The sequence below is a fragment of the Schistocerca piceifrons genome, chromosome 1 (genome assembly GCF_021461385.2).
Source record: "Schistocerca piceifrons isolate TAMUIC-IGC-003096 chromosome 1, iqSchPice1.1, whole genome shotgun sequence".
NCBI classification, from domain to species: Eukaryota; Metazoa; Arthropoda; class Insecta; order Orthoptera; family Acrididae; genus Schistocerca; species Schistocerca piceifrons.
The window spans coordinates 204,071,595-204,095,015 of record NC_060138.1 but is presented as its reverse complement, the minus strand read 5'-3'; the positions used below and the strand labels follow the sequence as shown (position 1 = coordinate 204,095,015).

The 23,421-nt window shown below is 43.9% G+C and overlaps 1 protein-coding gene across 9 annotated transcripts in view; it reads left to right on the top strand.

The window, feature by feature from the left end:
• LOC124782755 (protein hu-li tai shao) overlaps window positions 1-23,421 on the top strand; it is a 421,012-nt gene that overhangs the window by 45,693 nt on the left and 351,898 nt on the right. For all 9 annotated transcript variants that reach the window (XM_047253968.1, XM_047253970.1, XM_047253971.1 and 6 more), the window contains exon 2: window positions 7,805-7,853. The gene's annotated coding sequence lies outside the window, so the exon portion shown is untranslated. The remainder of the gene's footprint in view (window positions 1-7,804; window positions 7,854-23,421) is intronic.

Here is a 23,421-nt window from a genome sequence, read left to right as displayed (position 1 = left end):
GCCGAGTTTCCTGACGTTCGCACGGACTTTTTATCATTTTTTTTCTGAGGAACTCTATACTTTTTCCTGTGGCATTTGAAAGAAGCTGCTAAGAAAATTTAAACATGTATGGAACGTGATCAAATATTATCAAGATAACAGCATCGCAAACCACTGTCCCGCCGTCAGGAGAAGAGGTTCCGCAAACGTCTGTCCTGTTACTCCAAATGTAAGAAAGCATGTAACACAGGTACTGTTCGTGTATTTATCATCACGACTGTGGTATCGCATTCTCAAAATGTTGACATTGAGCATTGCTACACGCTATAAAGTAATTATGTTGAAACGAAATTAGATGTTGAATTTCATCTGGAATTAACGGCAGCACAGACACGTGCTATGAGGCTTTTCATGCCTTTGGGAGTCGTCGGTGTTTTCTAATAGACCTCGTGTTTTAATGCAGTGGAAATGTGAAGTTTGGTTAGTGTGCAGACCATTTTGCGTTTCCTGAACGATCGTTGCAGTGCATTACAAATGTTCTCGCAAGAGGATCTGTCACTACATGTGGAAAATGTGAGGGGCATCTGTCATGTTGTTACCACACTGATTGCATTATGTCCAGGGCGACGTCTTAAAATACCTGCGGCTGGAACATACCACAGGAAATGGAGATATTAGAGTGTGTTTAGATTCCCATTAATAAAAAAGGGACCAATGATGCGGGTTTGCCGGTCGAAGTGGCCGAACGGTTCTAGGCGCTACGGTCGCAGGTTCGAATCCTGCCTCGGGCATGGATATGTGATGTCCTTAGATTAGTTAGGTTTAAGTAGTTCTAAGTTCTAGGGGACTGATGACCACAGTAGTTAAGTCCCATAGTGCTCAGAGCCATTTGAACCATTTGGAAGTAATTGCCATGAAACTTCAGATGCAGCGATATGTGAAGCAGATGAAATGCGATGGAATGTAGTGTTCAACCACTTGAATATGTGTGACCTATCGACACACAATGTGTACCTGACTGACACCATGACACTTCGGTCCTGTGAGGACCTTGGCCTCCGCAACTACAGGTTTCCAATCGTCTCGCTCTTCAGCACGCCTGCGTCACTTCCTCACTCCCACTGCTCTCAGGTCGGCTTATTTCTTACATTCCATGTTCCGATTTACCAAAATCGTTGCCGTTTGACATGCCTTGATTGTCGAAAGTTTGAGACAGCCCAGTTCTCTCTTTGAATTGGTTGCTGAACAATTAGTTTTTTTCCGATATGAGGTTGTTAGCTCCATGATCAACCCACAACCTGGAGGACCCAGATTTGAATTGGGTTTACTCCCTTAGGGAGCCTGGCTTCACCACGCCTCTAGAGCCCTCCCAGCCCTGTGTTGTAGGGAATAGAAAAAGACAAGGGAAAAGGATAGTCTTAGGATAGGATAGGACAGGAAACAGGATAGGTCGTTGTGGGACATACTCCGTCTGGCTCATCCCCTTTGGCGTGTCCTGCATGGGGCCCTGCTGGTAGCTACGCTACAGCTGGCATAGCCCTCCGGATCCAGAGCACGCAAGCCTCCTCGCCCGCACGGACAGTGATACGTTAAGGAGGTGTCCCCTGAGGGGGACACTGTACCTGAAGGGTGACTTTTTGTGTGTTACGTTTCTTTTTCATTATTGTGGTATAATCACTTTGAGTAGTTTACAGTTGACCAGTATCAATCATTTACTCATGTTGTTTTTGTGGCCTTCAGTCCTGAGACTGGTTTGATGCAGCTCTGGAGACGAAAATTTAATAGTCATGGGTGACTGAAGTTCGAGAGTAGGAAAAGGGAGAGAAGTAAATATAGTAGGTGAATATGAATTGGGGGTAAGAAATGAAAGAGGAAGCCGTCTGGTAGAATTCTGCACAGAGCATAACTTAATCATAGCTAACACTTGGTTCAAGAATCATAAAAGAAGGTTGTATAGATGGAAGAATCCTGTAGATACTAGAAGGTACCAGATAGATTACATAATGGTAAGACAGATATTTAGGAACCAGGTTTTAAATTGTAAGACATTTCCAGGGGCAGATGTGGACTCTGACAACAATATATTGGTTATGAACTGTAGATTAAAACTGCAGAAACTGAAAAGAGGTGGGAATTTAAGGAGATGGGACCTCGATAAACTGACTAAACCAGAGGTTGTACAGAGTTTCAGGGAAAGCATAAGGGAACAATTGACATGAATGGGGGAGAGAAATATAGTAGAAGAAAAATGGGTAACTCTGAGGGATGAAGTAGTGAAGGCAGCAGACGATCAAGTAGGTAAAAAGACGAGGGCTGGTAGAAATCGTTGAGTAACAGAAGAAATATTGAATTTAATTGATGAAAGGAGGAAATGTAAAAATGCAGTAAATGAAGCAGGCAAAAAGGAATACAAACTTCTCAAAAATGAGATCGACAGGAAGTGCAAAACTGCTAAGCAGGGATGGCTAGAGGACAAATGTAAGGATGTAGAGGCTTATCTCACTGGGGGTAAGACAGATACTGCCTACAGGAAAATTAAAGAGACCTTCGGAGAAAAGAGAGCCACTTGTATGAATATCAAGAGCTCAGCTGGAAACCCAGTTCTAAGCAAAGAAGGGAAAACAGAAAGGTGAAAGGAGTATATAGAGGGTCTATACAAGGGCGATGTACTTGAGGATAATATTATGGAAACGGAAGAGGATGTAGATGAAGATGAAATGGGAGATAAGATACTGCGTGAAGAGTTTGACTGAGCACTGAAAGACCTGAGTCGAAACAAGGCTCCGGGAGTAGACAACATTCCATTATAACTACTGACGGCCTTGGGAGAGCCAGCCCTGACAAAACTCTACCACCTGGTGAGCAATATGTACGAGACAGGCGAAATACCCTCAGACTCAAAGAAGAATATAGTAATTCCAGTCCCAAAGAAAGCAGGTGTTGACAGATCAGTTTGGATTTCCTAGAAATGTTGGAACACGTGAGGAAATACTGACCTTACGACTTATCTTAGAAGAAAGATTAAGGAAAGGCAAACCTACGTTTCTAGCATTTGTAGACTTAGAGAAAGCTTTTGAAAATGTTGACTGGAATTCTAAAGGTGGCAGGGGTAAAATACAGGAAGCGAAAGGCCATTTAGAATTTGTACAGAAACCAGATGGCAGTTATAAGAGTCGAGGGACATGAAAGGGAAGCAGTGGTTGGGAAGGGCGTGACACAAGGTTGTAGCCTATCCCCGATGATATTCAATCTGTATGTTGAGCAAGCAGTAAAGGAAACAAAAGAAAAGTTCGGAGTGGGTATTAAAATCCATGGAGAAGAAATAAAAACTTTGAGATTCGCCGATGACATTGTAATTCTGTCGGAGACAGCAAAGGACTTTGAACAGCAGTTGAACGGAATGGACATTTAATCATACCCTAAATATTTTTGCAAACAGCAATTCGCAACCATAACCATTAAGGACGGTACTTTGTAAATGTGATGGATGGCTCTACGGCGATGGCCAAATGCCGTTCGATTGACCCCTTTCGTACTTTCGAGATGCCTGTTAGTGATATTTGCATTGTGTGTTACTGCTGCTAACATTTTACTTTCAACAGGTGCCCTTCTTTTCCTTTGGCGCATTTACTCTCCATACTTCCACTTTCGAAAACTTTTTTTTATAATGTTTGCAAGGACGGATCGTTACTGCTTGGCACAATCTGGATACTTTTCAGGTTACAACCACACCCCAGTTCTAGTAGTTTCGAGACATTCACCGTAAGCGACGTTCACTTTTACGATTGTTGTATACATTGTAAATATCTTAATAGCATTACGAGCTACTTACGTGATTGCTACAACAGTAGAACACAGACTGGTGGAATTTAGGAGCGCAGGTAGGCACAAGAGACACACAGGAGTTACGTACGTTACGCCGTCGTTCTCTTAAAACCTTCTTTCACATGCTACAGAAGAAAGTACTTGGGTCTACAAGGAAAAAAGTCGATGTAATACTGCGCCTGTTGACGATAAAAATTGCTTGCGAAAGTTAGGATGTTCGCTTTGTTCTCCGCTGTAAATTAGCGAAAATCGCACCTCGATGTATTTATATATTCTGGATGCATTTGTGAGGTGGCCTGTGTCGGCTTCCTCAGTCTCTCTCTCTCTCTCTCTCTCTCTCTCTCTCTATCTATCTATCTATCTATCTATCTATCTATCTATCTATGTGTGTGTGTGTGTGTGTGTGGGGGGGGGGGGGGGTGTCGAAAGGTTCAGATCATAGTACATAAGTGAAATGCGGATGCGATGCTCGGTTGCATAGCAGGTGTGCTTGCTTTTACAGACTTACTTTTTTGCATACTATATTTTCTGTAGCACTTTTGTTTCTCTCTTCAATGTGAAACTGTTCTCTCTTTATTTTAAAGACGGTGGCTGCTGACGTCAAGAAGGGTTGACCGTGTATTGTTTGGTTTTGCTTCTCACAATTTCTTTCGCGTTGTGAGCAGCCGGTAGCGAGATAATCACGGGAACCTGTCTCGTAGTTGGAAAGGAAGGGAGCTTAATTTGTGACTTTCGGCAGTGGAATGTTTCACCATATCACTATAGAGTCCGTTAGTGAGCTGAATTTATCGATTAACCTTCTGTTCGACGTCTTTATTTCATTCTGTGGTGACTATCGAGAATCAAAATCCAAACCTCGGTGTTAGTACGCAACAACTAACCATTACACCATGCAGATTGGAAATTATATATACTGAGATGACAAAAGTCATAAACTTGAGATATGCACATATACGGATCGCAGTAGTATCGCGCACGCAAGGTATAAAAGGGCAAGGGATTGCCGCAACTGTCATTTTTACTGAGATGAGTCACGTGAAAAGATTTCCGACGTGTTTATGGCCGCATGGCGGGAATTACGACCCTGAGTAGTAGTATTTGGAGCTAGGCGAATGGGACATACCCTTTCGGAAATCGTTAGGGAATTCAATATTCCGAGATTCTCTGTGCCAAGAGTGTGCCGAGAATCCCAAATTTCATTTATTACCTCTGATCACGGACAACACTGCGGCCGATGGCCTTCACTTAGCGACCGAGAGCAGCGGCGTTTGAGTAGAGCTGTCAAGGCTAACAAACAAGCGGCACTGCGTGAAATAACCGACTAAAACAAATTAGGACATATGAATTGTGGTGTCACCGCCAGACACCACACTTGCTAGGTGGTAGCTTTAAATCGGCCGCGGTCCAATAGTACATGTCGGACCCGCGTGTCGCCACTGTGTGATCGCAGACCGAGCGCCACCACAAGGCAGGTCTCGAGATACGGACTAGCACTCGCCCCAGTTGTACGACGACTTTGCTAGCGACTACACTGACGAAGCCTTTCTCTCATTTGCCGAGAGACAGTTAGAATAGCCTTCAGCTAAGTCCATGGCTACGACCTAGCAAGGCGCTATTAGCCTTACATAGTTTGATAGTTATCGTATGAAAGGTCTCATCAAGAATGCTGTATTCACAACAAGGATAAATAAAAGTTAAGTATTCGAGGAGCTGCTTACTTTTCTTATTAGAATTCACTATTTATTTTGTCCCAGAATTCACGCCCGTCTGCGTTAGTGTGCATTTCGGCCTCCTCTATCTAAAAGGTGTTGGCACATTTGCCAACACATCATGAATAACCTGTCCGTTACGACAATGCAGCGAAATTTGGTTTTAAGGGCTACAGAAGCAAATGACCGACGCGAGTGTCGTTGACAACAGCACGATATCGCCTGCAGCGCCTCTCCTGGGGTCGTGTCCGTATTAGTTGGATCCTAGATGACTGGAAACAGTTGCCTGGTCAGATGAGTCCCGATTTCAGTGGGTAAGACCTATAGTAGGGTTAGTGTGTCGCAGGCCTTACGAAACCATGGACCGAAGTTGTCAACAAGGCACTGTGCAAGACGTTGGTGGTTCCATAATGGTGTGAGCTGTGTTTGCAGGGAATGGGCTGGATCTTCTGGACCAACTGAACCGATCGTTGACTGGAAATAATTATGTTCAGCTACTTCGAGTGCATTTACAGCCATTTATGGTATTCATGTTCCTAAACAGCGATGGGGTTTTTATGGATGATAGTGCGCCATGTCACCGGCCCACAATTATTCGCAATTGGTCTGAAGAACATTCCTGGTCAATTCGAGCCACTCACATCGCCCGCCATGAATCTCACCAAATATTTACAGGACATAATCGAGACGTCAGTCTGTGCACAAAATTCTGCACTGGCAAAACTTTTGCAATTATGGACGGCTGTATAAGCAGCGTGCCTCAGTATTTCTGCAGTGGACTTTCAACGACTTGAGTCCATGCCACGTCGAGTTGCTACCCTACGGAAGGCAAAAGCAGGTCCGACACGATATTAGGAGGTAAGCTGTGACTTTTGTCACATAATTTTAGTGCGATGTAAAGACACGCCCTCTGTCAGCTCGATATCCAAGGAAAAAATCGGACGAGTGTTCGGTAGATAACATTGCATTAATTTTCGTCGCTATTCGAACTTGAATACAGTAGCTTTGTTTTAATTATTCGTGTGTTAAATTTCGAATCGGATGGTGTCCAAGGACAATAGCGCGTTACTAAGAGACTAGTGGAGGTATCATGAAATGTGAGAAAAATGTGTCTTCACATTTATTCGCATTTTATATTTACCAACTTCCAACGACATTTTAGCCGGTGGAGCAATTTTGTTGTAAAAGACGCAGATGATACGCTGGTCACATCATACTTATCTGAGATAGACGTGCAACAACGCCTGAAATGTAAAAATTATACTGAACGTCTGCGAATTTCAATATTAAAATTCGTGCTGTAGAAAGCGACAAAAACGTCCTCCCTTCTCTACTACACTTTCCGCCCTGTGAACTGCTATATTATTAGCTGTATGGTTGGCTCCCCGGTTTTTGAGTCGTCCTATGCTGGGCGGGAAAAAAGTGGCATAAGTGACATAACAAGTTTACAGTCCCCACTGATGCCACGGCGTCATTCACTATCAGTACAAATTTTTTGGCAAATCATGGACTGGACCTGTACCTCACACTGCCGTTTCTTCCGTAACCGTTTTCGTAGCACTACCAGTCTTCCTGCATTTAGGACCTGCGTCAAGCGAGCCGTAGTACAACGGGTCAGTACACCCTATTACACATCAGTAATCTGCAGAACTAACTTACAAAAAGAGAGAAAAAGTGAGATTAATGCAGTTAGTGTAGTGTTATCTGTGGGGGGAAAAGGTGAGAAGCCAGTGGTTTCATGGAGCTGGAAGAACAAACGTCACACATTCCGAATAGTCGCAGTCAAACTGCGAAATGTGCTGTGTGACACTATTAGCATGGTTTGTCACTGAGTGTAAGCGGCTTATCACATTTTATCGCGAGTACCAGCTCGCACAGCCACTGTTGACGCATGCAGCAGTGCTTTCCGCCTGCGAAGATAGCAGCGCTAAATGATAACACGATTGTTGCAGAGCGGAATCACGCTTCGAACATCACACTCTGCCCATGTTTTATTCAAGTAGTTACTTTTGTTTCTTGTTGTTGTTAACTTGAAAAGTAGTTAACAATAGCACAACTGATGAAATGGTTTTTTTTTTTTTTTTTTTTTTGCTAATACACTCGGCCACTGTAACTATCATCTACAGCATCAGATAAATGAATTTTACACGTGTCAGGAGAAAACACAAAATATAACTTTCAAATTTACATAAAGCCCGCTACCGCGTGTATCTTAGGTAACAATGAAGAGCTGTATAATGAAAATTATACTTTTTAACAAAACTGTATGTAATCCTCTTTTCTCGTTTCAGCGCCCGATAGAACCTCATACCACCATAGGGAGGACGCTGTTGACATACGGTGAGTACTTGAGTAATTTGACCCCCCCCTCTCTCTCTCTCTCTCTCTCTCTCTCTCTCTCTCTCTCTCTCTCTCTCTCTCTCTCTCTCTCTGTCTCTCTCTCTGTCTCTCTCCCTCTCTCTCTCCTCTCTCTCTCTCTCTCTCTCTCTCTCTCTCTGTCTCTCTCCCTCTCTCTCTCTCTCTCTCTCTCTCTCTCTCTCCCCCTCTCTCCCTCTCTCCCCCTCTCCCTCCCCTCTCTCTCTGTGGAGGGAGGGGGAGAGAGACGAAGTTTTTTAATTCTCTCCTTAGCTGATGTTGAAGTATTGCAGTATCTGTTTCTGTCGCTATGATCTGAGATATGAGTAATTGCTTGATTTTCCTCTGAGAAACTAAATAGGACAGTACGTGTGACACAAATAATGTCGATAATCAAAGCGCGTTCAATGGTCACGTAATATGTGACGTAGATCATGAATATTGGCACAATAACTTACTTAACAGGAATGTTTGTGAAACTCATACACACATAAATTAAAAAAAAAATCAGGACAGTAGAATCTATTGTGCGTACCACAACCTTATTTTCAGCGCTACACTGAGGAAACTGGCAATACGTAGAGAACTTCTCTGCAAGAATAATGAATGATTGGTAAAGTTAAAGGACAAGACAGTCTGCTTTATCGCTTGATGTCAGCGAAATGATTTGTCGCTGATAAATCAACAGATTTTCCAGCGCCTTCAACAGATTTTGTAGGGAGGCAGTGGTTGGACAGAATCATGTAGGTCTTGAGTAATCCCACTGGGTGAATACGTCAAACGTTAAGGCAGATTTCACGTGACCTTCCAGTATTTCCCAGCGGAGCTGACGCGATGGATGCCGATGGGAGACTGGCGTGTGACATGTAGGTGAGTGCTTACTCTTCCCTGTCAGTGTTGCGTTTCGTGCTTTGTCGTTGGGTGTCCGGTGCTTTGTCGTTGTGCACAACCCTCTCGAGCAACTCACTGGCATGACTGTACTGGCGGATCGCCCAGTGAGCGCGTTAGTGTTCGGTAGAACAAGTAGTTTAGTTTTATCCCAACCATGAAACACAAGTTGCACTCGACGAGTTGTTTGTAATGCACTGTCTCTTCAACGATGCATGTAAGAAACCAATAAGCGCTCCTGCGATATGAGAATTCTCCCTTTACCGCGCATCCCTCACAAATTTATTATTTTTATCACAGCTCCGGCAATTCAGAGATGTCTGCGTTACAACCACATGGATAGAGAAGGAGGCGTGACTGTCCTGTGATATATGCCTAGCTACTAGTTCGAAGGCGAACGTTGTAACGCCTCTCACCTGGACGTGTGTAGGGTATGTTGATAAACTGGTGTAGGCGCAGTCTGTTTTCTTTTGCGTCGAGTTGCAGAGTAGTACTATATTTGTGTTGTGGTCGGTTACGGAAATGAAACGAAGGAAGAGCGTGAAACCGATGCAGTTACGTACCCCACGTATGTCGATTTGCAAGAAGGAAATAAAATTTGCATCCAAATCACTATAGTTCCAAAAGTGCTCACTCGGGGGGAGAGAGAGAGAGAGAGAGAGAGAGAGAGAGAGAGAGAGAGAGAGAGAGAGAGAGAGTTGGATTTGGATTGAATTCAGTGTATTGAATGGTGATACACAGTATACGATTATATATCTTGGCACCCGCTAAGTCATGTGATAGAGAAAACGACTAGACAGAGATTAAAAGCGCGATTTCAAAGGAGGATGATATTACTTTGTTGATGATCGTAATAAGATGACACAACAGGCGGATTAATGCGCGGAAATAGACATTTTGAGATGTTTATAGGAACTGATACAAGGAATTGCAGCAGCACTTTAACTGTGGATCGAGTCAAAATCTGGAGAATGCGTAGAGTTCGGCACAAAATCCATTATTTAGGCTGTTCAGACAGTTTTCACCCTTTCGAACTGTATATTCGTAATTCTCTAATTACAGAATGATTTTTGAGCAGAAAAATTAGCTATGGTGAATTTTTTTTATAGTATTCAACCAGTTACCATTTTTCAACAAAAGCAGCGATCGGGGGTCTCACTAAGTTTTCTTAATTTGCTTATTTAATTTTGTATTTTGATTTTTGTTTCTTGAAACTGAGGGAGTCAAAATTTATCATTGTGTTAGATTTTTACGTTTATTACAGGAAATAATAGGAATAAAAAACCGAAAATAGGTTATTTTCGAAACCTGTTATTTTGAGCGGCGTTAAGTCAGGTTAAAATGGAGTGGAAGAACTGATATAATCGAAAACTGGTTGTTTCAGCGATATACGCCATGCCGTTCGCCTACCATCTCCCTCGCACTCGTCATTAACAGTTTAAAAAAAAAAAGAGAAAGAAATAGAAAAGATATCTATAAATACGTAAAATTGCTTCAGTACCACACTCCCAGCTTTGTGATGACGAATCATGATATTCCTATAATTACGACTGGACGTCAAATCGTGACAAGCTGTATTCAGAAGCCGGTCGTGGTGGCCGAGCGGTTCTAGGCGCTTCAGTCCGGAACCGCGCGACTGCTACGGTCGCAGGTTCGAATCCTGGCTCGGGCATGGATGTGTGTGCTGTCCTAGGGGACTGAAGACCTCAGATGTTAAGTCCCATAGTGCTCAGAGCCATTTGAACCCTTTTTTTTATGTATTCAGCATCTCACCTGCCCCTCCAGATTCAGTTTCTCGTGGATCCGTAACTGGCATGTGATGTTTGGTGGAGTGATCCCTGCTTTCCTTTTTGAACTTGAACTTTCGCACTAATGACCTTATTGTCGATCGTCGTTATATTTCGTATGCGCTAGGACGCACAGCTCACGTCGTACGGTGGAGGGGGCGATACGGAAAGCGCCGCTTGACCTGGTGTCGGTGTTGCAGTGAGTGGTGGGTTGGGGTGAGGGTTCTCGTGCTGCGAGGCGGACGCCGTCAGCAGAGCCTGGACGACGCAGTTCTGACTCAGCCCGCCTCCCGCTGACGCTGCAGCCGCGACCCAAGTGCACCCTCCGCGTTCTCCCACCGTGATTCACTGCTGGCGGCTGGGCTCTGCCATAGGCCTGCCGGGAGCACTCATTACCTGGTCTGGTACATTGTGGAACATCGATTCATTCAACATGGGAAATTAATTTCCGTTTTATTTCCTTGCGAGATCTGAACTGTTGCGAGCTAAATATCAGCGTCTTCAGGTTGAGCTTTGTCAGAGTAAATACCAAATTACACATACACTGAAAGAACAGAAGATTGCAACTCCAAACACTAATTAATATAGTGTAATGAAATTTCTTAAATACACTTGTGCAGGTAACATGCGATTAACATTGCAAAATCACAGGTTAATACTCCACTGGCCATTAAAATTGCTACACCAAGAAGAAATGCAGTTCATAAACGGGTATTGATTGGACTAATATATTATACTAGAACTGACATGTGGTTACATTTTCACGCAATTTGGGTGCATATAGATTCTGAGAAGTCAGTACCCAGAACAACCACCTCTGGTCGTAATAACGGCCTTCATACGCCTGGGCATTGTGTCATGTCTGGAGAACATGCTGCCCACTATAGTCGAGCGATGTCGTTATACTGAAGGAAGTCATTCACTTGATGTGCACGATAGGGTGCGGATTGTCGTCCATGAAGACGAATGCCTCGCCAATATGCTGCCGATACGGTTGCACTATCGGTCGTAGAATGGCATTCACGTATCGTACAGCCGTTACAGCGCCTTCCATTACCACCAGTGGCGTACGTCCGCCCCCACGTAATGCCACCCCAACACAGCAGGGAACCTCCACCTTGCTGCACTCGCTGGACAGTGTGTCTAAGGCGTTCAGCTTGACCAGGTTGCCTCCAAACACGTCTCCGACGATTGTCTAGTTGACGGCATATGCGACACTCATCGGTGAAGAGAATGTGATGCCAATCCTGAACGGTCCATTCGGCATGTTGTTGGGGCCACATGCACCGCGCTGCATCGTGTCGTGGTTGCAAAGATGGACCTCGCACAGGACGTCGTGGGTGAAGTTGCGCATCATGCAGCCTATTGCGCACAGTTTGAGTCGTAACACGACGTCCTGTGGCTGCACGGAAAGCATTATTCAACATGGTGTCGTTGCTGTCAGGGTTCCTCCGAGCAATAATCCGTAGGTAGCGGTCATCCACTGCAGTAGTAGCCCTTGGGCGGCCTCAGCGAGGCATGTCATCGACAGTTCTTGTCTCTCTCCATCTCCTCCACGTCCTAAAAACATTGCTTTGGCTCACACCGAGACTGGCGTGTACAGATACAGCTGCCCATGCAGCTTCAACACAAAACCACAGTTCATCGAGAGTAGTGACTGGCGTATTGTGACGAGCCAGTTGCTCGGCCACCATTGACCAGACGTTTTCAATTGGTGAGAGATCGGGAGAATGTGCAGGCCAGGGCAGCAGTCGAACATTTTCTGTATCCAGAAAGGCCTGCACAGGACCTGCAATATGCGGTCGTGCATAATCCTGCTGAAATGTAGGGTTTCGCAGGGATCGAATGATGGGTAGAGCCACGGGTCGTAACACATCTGAAATGAAATGTAACGTCCACTGTTCAAAATGCCGTCACTGCGAACAAGAGGTGACCGAGACGTGTAACCAATGGCACCCCATACCATCACGCCGGGTGATACGCCAGTATGGCGATGACGAATACAACGCTTCCAATGTGCGTTCACGGCGATGTCGCCAAACACGCATGCGACCATCATGAAGCTGTAAACAGAACCTGAATTCATCCGAAAAAAATGTTTTGCCATTCGAGCACCCAGGTTCATCGTTGAGTACAACATCGCAGGCGCTCCTGTCTGTGATGCAGCGTCAAGGGTAACTGCAGCCATGGTCTCCGAGCTGATAGTCCATGCTGCTGCAAACGTTTTGAACTGTTCGTGCAGATGGTTGTTGTTTTGCAAACGTCCCCATCTGTTGACTCAGGGTTCAAGACGTGGCTGCACGATCCGTTACAGCCATGCGGATAAGATGCCTGTCATCTCGACTGCTAGTTATACGAGGCCGTTGGGATCCAGCACGGCGTTCCGTATTACCATCCTGAACCCTCTGATTTCATATTCTGCCAACAGTCATTGGATCTCGACCAACGCATTTCTCCTCCTTATACGAGGCATCACAACGACGTTTCACTAGGCAACGCCGGTCATCTGTTTGTGTATGAAAAATCGGTTGGAAACTTTCCTCATTTCAGCACGTTGTAGGTATCGCAACCAGCGCCAACCTTGTGTGAATGCTCTGAAAAGCTAATCATTTGCATATCACAGCATCTTCTTCCTGTCGGTTAAATTTCGCGTCTGCAGCACGTCATCTTCGTGGTGTAGCAATTTTAATGTCCGCTAGTGTATAACGGCGACATAAGTCATTGCAAATATGCAGTGCTAGTACATTAATAAGCAGTGTTGAATGTGAACATACAGGAATTGTGTTGTACAGATCCCGGATGTGAGTTTGTGGGATGGAGTTCCGTACCTGCTGCACTAGTTGGCCAGTACAGGGACGTTTAATTTTTGTGAATGACGCTGGAGTTGGCGTCTAATGATCTCACATAAGATCGATTGAAGATAGAGCAGGCCATGGCAACATATCGACACACTGTAGAGCATGTTGGGTTATAAAATCGATATGTGGGCGAGAGTGAACGTGTTGGAAAACAGCTCCTGGACTGTTGTTCATGAATGGCAACACAGCAGGTCGAATCACCAGACTGGCTTACAAATTTTCAGTCAGGGTGCTTGGGATAACCACGACAGTGCTACTGCTGTCGTACGAAATCTCACCCCAGACCATAACTCTAGATGCAGGTCCTGTGTGTCTAGCACGCAGACAGGTTGGCTGCAGGCCCACGACTGGCCTCCTTCCAACCAACACACGGCCGTCACTGGCACCGCGGCAGAACCGACTTTCGTTGGAAAACACACCAGACCTCCACAACCTCACTCGAAGGAGCTCTCGCGTGGCACCATTGAAGTGGTTTGGGGGTCAGAGGAATGCACGCTACAGGACGTCTGGAGGGGAGCTGTCCTTGAAGTAACAGATTTGTAACTGCGCGTTGTCACTGTGGTGCCAACTGCTGCTCACATTGCCGCTGCAGATGCAGTACGATGCGCCGGAGTCATACACCGAACCCGATGGTCTTCCCTCTCTGTAGTGCCACGTGGCCGTCCGGGGGCCGGTCATCTTGCGAACGTACATTCTCGTAACCACCACTGTCAGAAATCGTGTGCAATGGTTACATCCTGCCAAGTCTTACTGCAGTATCGTGGACTGAACATCCTGCAACTCGTGACCCTATTACACGACCTCGTTCAAGCTCAGTGAGGTGTAGTTAATGGCATCTTTGTCGCCTTAAAAGCATTCTTGACTAACATCAACTCAGCACGCCGGCCGTAGTGGCCGAGCGGTTCTAGGCGCTGCAGTCCGGAACCGCGCGACTGCTACGGTCGCAGTTTCGAATCCTGCCTCGGGCATGGATGTGTGTGATGTCCTTAGGTTAGTTAGGTTTAAGTAGTTCTAAGCTCTAGGGGACTGATGACCTCAGATGTTAAGTCCCATAGTGCTCAGAGCCATTTGAACCAACTCACCACGTCCAATATCAAAGGTAACTATTGCTCACGACCATTACAAGGTGTATTTGAAGCAAAACTGACTTGCATACTCATAGTGGTTGTACTAGCGCCACTCTTATGCAACCGGTGTGAATTTTGGATAGGTACCGTGTTTCATATGTAGGAACGTCTAGCAACCTACGTTTCTGTCACAACTCCTCCTTGGTATTGCAGTTTCTTTTCGTCAATGGACATACATACGTATTCTGCAAGCTACCATATGCATGGCAGAGGGTACCTTGTAATGGTACTTGAATTACGTAACCATTACGGCACCTCACCTCAACCTCTCGATACTAGCAATATTCTACTGTGTTTCTGTAAAATAGTTAACATATTTCTGTGACAACATTCAGATTTGATTTCATTAATGTAGAGGTACTTTGATACATCGATATATTTATATTGCAATGATATTATTCTTATGTGTATTCTTTCTTTTGTCACTATGATCTTTGGCGTACTTGTCACTCTGATTTTTGGGCGCGTAAGCGGTTATTGGAGAGTAGTCAGTTTATGAAATGTGAACTTTAACAGTGAGGAAGATATTTTCAAATATGTTTTATATTGTGAAGTGATATTGCAACAAAAGTTATGAAGAAGTGTAACTTAAATTCGGAGTACTGATTATATTTTTACATCACCATTGCCTTAACTTGCAAAAGTTTAATCTTCAAGAATGGTTTATGAAACACATCTATAAAACTTTTGAATATCGCAGAATAACACCTAGGCCCCATTGCATCCGAGCTTGGAATCACCCACCACCTCCCAGATTTTCGACGATTGAGCCATGAATTCACAACGAGACCAGCGTGGGAAACACGAAAAGATGAGTGCCTAGTTTATCCATTATTTCACGAAATGACTTTATTAACTGTGCTCTAATGACAGCTGCCGCATAATATAACTTTGTTGTTGCCCGAAAATGCAATATTTAGCAGCGTGAGCAACACTACAATCATAATTAATTTTTGACCTTTGTTGGGATAGGGTTGTTAGAACCTCGTGCCACAGTTATTGCCTCTCCTCTTCCACTCGCAAATGGGTCGAGGGAAAAATGACTGTATGCTTCCGTACGAATCCTGATTTGTTTCGTCGTCTTTGTTCTTACGGCACATACACATTGAGTGGGCAAAAAATGTGGAAACACCACAAGCAAAACACATTGCCATGCCTAATACGGTGTAGGAAAACTGTTGGTCTTCAAAACAGCTTCCACTCGTTTCAGAACGGCTAAATAAATGTCCTGTACTGCTTTCAAGGGACTATTATACCATTCTTCCCGAAAAATAGTCGCAAGTTCAGATAAAGATGATTCAGCTGGAGAGCGATCACGACCCCTTATCTCCAGAGTATACCACAAAGGCTCAATAATATTGAGACCTGGTAACTGTGCTGTACTCACAAAACCACTTCGGGACGACGAGAGCGGCTGGCCCTTGTGACCGAGCAGTTCTAGGCGCTTCAGTCCGGAACCGCCCTGCTGCTACGGTCGCAGGTTCGAATCCTGCCTCGTGCATGGATGTGTGTGATGTCCTTAGGTTGGTTAGGTTTAAGTAGGTCTAAGTTCTAGGGGATTGATGACCTCAGATCTTAACTCCCATGCTGCTGAGAGCCATTTGAACCATGTTTTTGACGACATGAGCTTTGCGAACAGTCGTCCTGTCGTCTTGGAACAGAGCGTCACCAATGGGGAATAAACATTGTGCCATGGGATGGACCTGGTCAGCCGAAGTGGTCTCATAGTTTTTGGCAGTAATGCGACCTCCCGGAATAGCCATGAGGCCCTTAGAATACTGCGGTATGGCGCTCTATATCACTACCGGACCCCCGCTGTATTTCACGCTTGACACGTAAACTCGGCCAGAAGCTGGATACAAGACACGTCCGACCAAATGATCTTTCCTCATTGCTTCATAGTCGAGGATTTTGTGGCTTCGGTTTCACGTTTTCCTATTACGGGCCTTAGTATCACTGACGGGTGGTTTTAGAATTCCATTTCGCCCTACAATTTCCTGCTTATGGAGTTTGGTGCTGACAAGAGTTCCCGAGTGTGACATTCTGTTCTACAGGGACTTCTATAGCTGTCCTCCTCTCATTTTTCGTCACAATCCTCTCCAATAACCGTCTGTTACAATCACTCAACAGACACATTCGTCCTCGTTGTGGCTTAGTGCATGGTGATATCCGCTCGCCCTATATAGGTATAAATTTTCGATACAGCGCCTCTTGAAAAACCAAATGCTTCGGCTCCCTTGGTCACGGAAGCACCTACCATACGAACACCAAAAAATTTCCCTCGTTGGTTTTCATTTAGCTCCGACAAAATGCTCTCTCAACTAGACACAACACTGTTCTGACCACTACTGACATTTGCAATGCACTGAAGACGCCGGTCCCATTCGTGGTCAAATACGAGAGCGCAATCCTTGAACTTGGCTAAGATCTACATTTACGTTGAAGCTGTATTTCTCGCGGTATTCCCATATTTTTGCCCAACCCCTGTATGGTGTCGGCACTAGGATATTTCTGCAGTCTGTCGCAAATGCAGGTTTTTTAATCTTTCTCTAGACTTAATGGAGTGCTTTGTGTATTCTGTCGAGTTATTGTTTCCATTATATGCGCACAAAAAAGAAACAACAACTCGGCTAAACACCCAGAAGCACACCATTAATCAATCGCGCCGAGAAAACCTGAGAGACAACAATTGCCAATAGTGTTACGCGAGAAGAGCGTCGCCTTCCTGCCAGGGATTCCCATTTACGAAACATCTCCGTAATACTCGCGTGTTCATCGGATCTACGGGTAACAAATGTAGCAGCACACCCTCTGAATTGCTTCAGTTTCATCCTTTAAACCGACATGGAGTTCCCACGCACTTGAGCAGTACTTAAGGATTGGTCGCACTAGTGATGTGTACACGACCTCCTTGTGAACTACACTTCCCTAAATTCTCCCAGTAACCCAAAGTCGAACATTTCTCCTTCTCTACAACCGACCTTGAGTGCTCGCTCCGTTTCAAGTCGCCCCGCAGCGTTACGATTACACATTTAATCAACGTCACTGTGTCAAGCAACGCACATCTAATACTGTATACATTACAGGATGGTTTTCGCTGCCAATTTTCATGAGTGAGTCATTCACTTTGCTAATGGTGGTAGCGGTGAGGATAGGGTCGAAGAGGCGAGGGGTGTCTATTGAGATACTTTTCTGCTGAGTTTTGCGAATTACGTACGTGGGGTAGTCATATAGTTCTAATTACTTTGAAGTTTGAGGTATGCACTCCCGGTATACACTGGAATTTGCACGCCACAATACCGCAGCACATCGCCCAAAATAAAACTAATGGAAGTGGACATAGGCCGCTCTACTTTGTTTTGGTTCCTCTGGCGGTGTGCTGCGGTGCTGTTGCTCCCAGATTTCAATGTGTCCCTTGAGAGCATACCTCTACTTGCAGACAAACAAAAATAACTACGTAACTTTATTTTTTCGAGGTGATAATTAAAACTTTGACTATCGTTCGTATCTTCGTATGTGTCTATATGTAATGAACGTTCAGTATAAATGTGAAAAAGTACAGTAGTACATGAGAACACCGGTAAAATTGTTCAGATGGTTGATGCAGATAATCAATTGAACTATAACTACAGAAAGAGAACAAGTCTCTCTTTACGAACTTTACAAGAGAGAGAGAGAAAAAACTGCATTATCAGAAAGTTTAAAGCAAAATTATTCTGTATTTTTAAAAAAATATCTGGTTGTACAGTGCTTTAAATTCTGTAGTTTTTAAACAACTTTATGCTATCGCTAACGTTTTTTCCCCCAACCGGACATGTTGCTTTTTCGCAGTAAACAATTTGGAATATAAATTAAAAGCCCTATACTTAGAGGATACAAATTTATTTTATTTATTTTCATTGTGCCAATCGTACTCTCTCAGTTTGTCAGACGTACGTTGCCAACCATGTCCGTAGTTCTTCACTCTTCGTCTCTCGAAAAGATCAGTACTGTGTACTAAACTGTGCTTCTGAAGGCACTAAAAGACAATAGTTTGTTTCCGTACCCCTTCCGCAAATTGATTGGGTGCCATTTTAAAAGAAAGGTTCACATCTGTAAAGAAACAGGAAGCACTGAGACCACGTACCAACAATAAAAACGCCAAAGAAATGCTGTTTCCGCACTATTTTTACTTTGAATAACCTGACCTTTTGAATTCATATAGTTTCCTTAGCAGTGTTGTAAATAATACACAGTTTGGAGCTACGTTTTAAATAAATAAAAAATGAAAAATATAGAAAATAAGACGTACAGATTTTTATCAGTCGGAAGACTGGTTTGAACGGTTGATAGTGGAATATTGTCTGGCTGAACACGAAGAAATATGCTATACAACTCAGGTGAGAGTCGCTGACGATAGTTTGCACGGAAATGAGAGAAGGGAGTGTTGGTAAGAAGCAGTGAGTGGTTAGCAGAGACATGTTAATAAGGCGAGGAGTCGCACCTAGGCGCGCTTCTACAGTACACCTTTGAGTGAGAAACAACAGCACCGCTTCATTGGTGGCAATTGTTTCCCTTTTTCTACTAAAATTGCAACTGCGCTGACAGTTACAGACTATTGCTTTTGCTGCTGTGAGATGAGTTGTCGTGGCGCCGTTGCGAGGCTGCTATAAGAATGCGAATTTGACACACATGGCTATAAAATTTCTTGCCCACCAATCATATTGTGTGTGTTACACAACTCTCTCGATATTGTCGCGCTACCCATATTTAGTGAATAGGACAATACTTAAGATTTTCTAGAGGGTACCATTCTGTACTCGTGCTTAAAGTGATGACATAGTGTACATAAGTAACGATAGGAATTGTATGATTGCGCAGAATGAATTTTGAGCATGATGCGGAAGGATGGGAATTTATGATCGTGCAGAACGAATTTTAAGTATGCTATTGGCAAGGCACATCATGAGGACGGGCGACAACATGTTGAGCAAAAAGATATGGAACGTAACGTGCTTAAGAAGGAATAACAGTATTAAGGAAGTCAGGGAGGATTGGAAAGCAACTGGAATAATACGGAAAAATTCACATACAGCAACGCAGGATAAGTCCAGCGACAGTAAAACAGTGAACATCACAGGCCGGCTGGCACCAGAAACAAAACTGAGATCACAGATACAGGGAGTACCAGAAGCGAGAGAAGTATTGGGATGAAAAAAGACGTACCGAATCGCTAGGGTCTTTGTGCCCAAATGAATCAAGTAAAGTAAGGTAATGTAAGCATCGTTACAGTGAATCAGACACGCACGATTGCTTTATGAAAACACTCAACGCTTTCTGTAGTTTCGCTGCTTATTCCCGAAGGAAAACCAAAAATGTTTCAGAATGGGCGGCACGTGAATATAAAGACGAAACATCTTCATTCCATCACTTTGCAAACCAGTCAGCAGATGGGTTGCACTTTGTAATTACGAAACTGGAGTGTACAGTGCTGCGGAACTGCGGAAATGTCTGACTTCCTCTAGTAGGGAAGCAGAAATAGATTTCTGTATTAATGTGAAATCAATATTACGCGCACAGAACGTTTGAAACGCAAGCTCAGCCCGAACGCTGGCTGTTTTTGTTATTCACCACATCCTGCTTCTGCGCTAAAAATAAAACCGGCGTCATAGCCTTACTAACTTCTTCAGTAAATACGCGATATCTACTAACGTATCGAGACGTCGTGGAGAAACCTTGTGTAGCCAGCTAGTAGTTCAGTCTGTGCTAACGCACTAAATTCTTATGTGATAGGCAATTTTCAATGGAATCGTAGTATTGTGATAAAGCCACAGCGTCTTCATGAACTCTTATTGTTCTTATATGTAAATTACTATTCCTGGCCTCTTTACGTGTGCATTCCAATTACTAATCGCTTACGTTCTTCCCTTCTGCCTTTAAACTAGGCGAGTCCAAGCAGATTGCAATTTTTGTAAAACGTTGTAAAGGAGGCAGTTTTATACCCTACAAAACATAAATATTTGCGTCTTTGACCTTCAGCTATTCCGCGAAAATGATTGCAGCAATGAAAAAGGTCGGTAATAGGACTCGGCCTTTATGGAGAGGCCGAAACTAAAGATGTGATCCTTCTGAAGCCTAACGAAATAACTCGTAAATGCGGTTTTAATACCATAGAGATTAGTCATATTCTATGCCGGTCTCCAAACTACCAGAATTCTAAATATGCTTATTTTTTATAATTGAAATCGTGTGGTTCATAACATTTGTCTTCATGTAATCCGTCGACGTGACGTGCCATTTCAGAATTTGATTGCGTCTTTAAAGTTCGACCAGGATGTTAGTTTCCACGTTACTATACCGGAACCTCGATTAGATGTCAGGCCCTATTATTTGATGCAGTTGGTGTGGTAGCAGTCATAACAATAACTTTAGCATCGCATTTCCTCTTCTGATGGGACCACGCGAAATTGACCACGTGTGGAGTGTGTTGGCTGTAGTTCCCTTTTTTGCTGAATAACTCTCAATTCTTCGCCAGTGGTGTCCCTGGTCGCAGGTTCTCAATCTTCGTTTTCTTTACACCATAACTGTATGGCCTTAATACCCCCTTTCAAAGCTCTGCTTTGGAATAGCGTTGCGAGTGGTGTATAGCCGCGAATATAGCGTCGTCACCTCCTCGTAAATTCAGCGCTGCGCCCTCAGCAGGCAAGGCGATGCTCACCGTCTATTTCGACGTCCGAGATCCGATGCCCATCTAATTCACGAGCATTAACTGTGACGTGTACCGTCAGACACTTTGCAAGTCGTCAAGAGCAAACAGCCTGAGGTGCTCACGGAGGAAGTGATTCTGCTCCACGATAACGCGCGTCCACACGTCTCCAAGGTCACACACAGTGCAATGGCCAACTTAAAGTGAGAGCAGCCTGAGCATCCGCCCTACAGGGTGGACATGTCTCTCTGAGACTACCATGCTTTTCTCCGCGTAAAAAAAAATTCAAAGGGAAGCGCATTAACTCGGGACGACGAACTGAAGGACACAGTAAAGAACTGGCTCCTGTCACAGCCACAGGAATTCTGAGAATAGGGAAATCTTTCGCTTCGTTATAGTTGTGCTCAGGCATCTGATGATTACTTTTGAATAAATACTTCAGTTATACCCACAATCTTGTTTCGTATCTTTTCTTTTGAACTCCCCTAATATCAGTTTGAGGTGAGAAATCCTGGTCCGCAATCGACCGCATCGGAAATTATAAGCGAAAATCGTTTTGATACCTCAGGTAGTGGACCTCTTCTATTGCAAGCTCTTTGCTTTCCACATTTTGGTAGAACGTAGTGTGGACCAAAACAAGGAAAAAAGTTCATTTAACATGGGCACCAAAGTACATACCTTATTAGCTATGAGCATTTGGTCATCTTTGATAGTGTGGAACACATCTTTTCTACTGAACAAGTACTCATAGCTCTTAAGATATGGATTTTAGAGCCCATGTTTATTGGACAATTCTTTCGTGTTTTGATCCATACTACCTCCTAGCTACGGAAAGCAAAGAGCTTGCAGCAGTAGTAGTCCAATGTAATACTTATCAGAGCGATTTTCGCTTAAGAGTTATCAGAGCGATGGTTGTAACTTTAGACTCGGTAGTTTTCGAACCAGGGTCCCTTATCCCAAATTGATCACTTTACCTTCATCCGTCGTCCCTAAAAGCTTGTAACATCATCATGGAATCAGCCTGTATGTGCTACCGCGTTGCAGTATTCCGAATCTGTCGGCCATGGAGTCATTTTAGTATGAGATGCTCTAATCTCATTTCAGTAGGTGCTTGTTTCATTCCGATATTAGTGAGATAACTTTGCGTGTCATACGTGGTAATATCGTCTCCAGAGCTCCTCAGTTCCTCGTGTCTTTGGATTGTAAACCGTTGATACATTAGTCTTATTCGAAACGCTCCAAACGTCTATCATTAAGTCCTATTACTAGAGGGACCGGTGGCAGGAAACCCTGGAAGATATTTATCTTTCACAGAACCTCGCTACACGTTGTTAATTGGATGTTATGTACCAGTTGTTAATATAAAATTGATTTTACGGTGTCTGTGACAGTTTTCGCCAGACGTTACTTTATCTCTAAATGAAGGTTCCAGTTAGCATTCATTATTCTTCAGTTGGTGGGGCTAAACAATTTTCAGAATGACGTTTAACAATCACGAGAGTGTTCTAGAAGGCAAAGGAGGAAGATAAAGATCTGAAAGTCTTGTTGGCAAGAAGAGAGTCAGGGATAGAGAAGCAGCTCGAATTGGAAGACAAAAAACGGAATCGGTCGTGTCCTGTTCAAAGGTACCATTCCGTCATTTGCCGTAAGCGATTTAGGGAAATCACGGTATACGCAAATATGGATATCCGGACGGTGAACCGATCGACCACCCTGCCGAATGCGAGGCCTTTGTCTTACCACTGCGCCAGCTAGCTCGGTAGGGTCATAGCAATTGCTAAAAGAGAGGCGTTGTGCATCATAGAGGGATGTACTGTCGTAACTCCGAGATGTATGTGTTCTAGGAGGAGCCAGGCAACATAGCATTTCACATGCATCTCTCGAAATGACCATGATTGGAAAAATGAGATCGTCGTCTTATAAAGACTTAACATCCCTTGCTCCATTCACGAATGGAACAGAAAAGAAGGAATATGATAGTGGTGGTCGAAATACCTTCCACCACTTACCATGAGGAATATAGATGTTTATGTAGAAACCATTCTCCGTCTTAACACGAAATTTGTGAACAGTACTTAAAATTTTTGTGTAATAAATCTGAACTACATACAAGCTATTTTTTCCTCGAATCATTCAGTTTATTTAATGTAGATGGCCGTTCAACATGCAATGTACCACACTTTCTTTCTCTGAACATAATTATTCTTA